This window comes from Rhagoletis pomonella, unplaced genomic scaffold (genome assembly GCF_013731165.1).
Source record: "Rhagoletis pomonella isolate Grant_MI unplaced genomic scaffold, Rhpom_1.0 Rhpom_scaffold_00001, whole genome shotgun sequence".
NCBI classification, from domain to species: domain Eukaryota; kingdom Metazoa; phylum Arthropoda; class Insecta; order Diptera; family Tephritidae; genus Rhagoletis; species Rhagoletis pomonella.
In genome coordinates, this window is record NW_023458555.1 from 103,054,766 (window position 1) to 103,056,923 (window position 2,158).

General features: G+C 38.3%; 1 pseudogene; it reads right to left on the reverse strand.

Annotated features, from left to right (window-relative positions):
* Positions 1–501: 501 nt before the first annotated feature.
* Positions 502–2,158, reverse strand: part of LOC118749425 — a 21,509-nt pseudogene continuing 19,852 nt past the window's right edge.

Genomic DNA, 2,158 nt, shown 5'->3' on the forward strand with positions numbered 1-2,158 from the left:
TTGTACTTTGGTATCTAGCAGCTCCTAAATACTCAAGTATTTCTTACTTTAATATCTAATAGCTCCTAAATACCTAAATACTTTTTACTTGAGTATTTAGCACCACCTAATTACCTAAGTATTGTTTACTTGGGTATTTAGCAGCTCCTAAAAACCTAAGTAAATAGTACTTGGGTATTTAGCAGCTCCTAAATACCCAAGTTCTTTTTACTTGAATATTTAGTCATCTCAAAATACTAAGTATTTGTGTATTTAGTACCCAAAGTGGTACTTTAAGTACCATCCATGGCAACAGGCTAAACTCGTACCTGAGCAGATTAGATGCATTGTCCCAACAAGTGCCCGGCTTGCGGAGACATCTCTTCACATAACCCTAAAACCAACTCGGCTAACGCCACTGTGGCTATGGACAATCACCATAGAAGCTGCACGCTTCCGGAGTCTCCGCAGGGGCAAGCCGACCAAGGCAAGATTGAGTAGAAGCTACAACATTGAACACAATTTCAGACTATATAAAGAAAATAAATTTCATTCATTTATTTCACTGGTAAAGTACATAAGCTGGCAATAGTAAAAATACTGGTAAACTCATATAAGCCCCAAATTTAACATTTTTTTAATTATATGCTGACATTCGACCACTACAATTTGTTGCACAATCTCTTTAACCCTATCAATAAGGAGCTTACTCTCTGTAGTTATTTCCTTTTTCAAAAAGTTTACATGTTCATTTTTTAACGAAGTTGGCAAGCCATCAATTAAACAAAGGTTTGTGCGACATGCCCCATTCAAATCAACGGGATAGCGGCGAATGTCTTTTGAGGTTAATACGCTCTCATTGGTGAAGTCCAAGTAGACTACGGTATAACGTGCGTTATCATTTACTTTTACTGCCCTGGCTCTATACCATTCATTTTCGAATCTTGCCAAGCAGTATTCATGCAATTTAGGGCTATAGTATTGCTTGTTATCTTTATAACGGCTTAAATATTCTTGAACTTTTACCAAATATTTTAGATCTGTTTCGGCGATACATCCTATGTACCCATAGTTCAAAGCAGAAGTATCCAAGACCACGACTTTAAAATTTATTAAATCGGATTTGAACACGTATATTTCGAAAGGTGGAGAAATAATTGGCTTATCTCCAAAGTTCTCACCGCAATTTGTGGATATAGCCATTTGAACCGCACTCTGATATGGAGAATTGTGATTTAAATCCAGTAACATATCGGCTTTGCCTGCCTCAGTTGGAATTTCATTTTCATGTTGTCCAACCTCTTTCTCAATTGTTTTATGAATTGAACGCAGGGAATTTGTCAAAGCAATTTTTGAACAAAATTTTACAACTTCTTCATTAATATTTCTCCGTGAGCCCAAAATAGCGAGCTCTACTTCGTCCTCTCCCACTGGCAAAACGCAATAACGCATTTGGCACTCAATACCTTCGAATTGGTTAAGGAAGCTCATAAGAGTTTCAGTAGGCGAATATTCATTTACGTTATGAAGTTTTACCATCATAGAAAAAACGGGGCAACTTTAGAATATCCCCGGCTGCAACTCGTAGATCGGAAATTTCGATAGTTGCCACGACCCCATAGTCACAGTGCAAAACTTTGGCATGTTTTTGATCTGGAAAAGACAGTACTTCAACACGGCTAAACATACCGTTATATAACGTAAGAGCTACTGTATGAGCCGAGGGGAATATATCCAACAATGGGGCTTCTCTTCCAATCGCATCTATCTTCTTGAGAGTAGTTAAATGAGCTTCCGTATCCTTTGCAAGTCGTACAAAACATATATTTGAAGAAATAAATCCCAATATAGTAACTGGTTCAAATGACTTATGTTCCTTGACCGTGTCGATCCCTTTACATTCACTGCCGGAACCTATTCCTTCAGATTGAGGCAGTGCGCCTGTTGAAAATTTATCCAGCTTTTCATTATCTAAATGCTTCGCAGGTGCCTCACCATGATCCGAGTTTATACAAGCAGATATTAGTCCCGGCATGGCAAAACAAATATAACGGTGCCGCTGCCAATCTTTCCGTTGACATTCCGGAGAGCAATAAAAGTCCATGCAACGCTGACAAATCCACATAGCTTTTCGTCGACATAACGTACATAAACCATCAGAGGTAATAAGCCCTGGAAT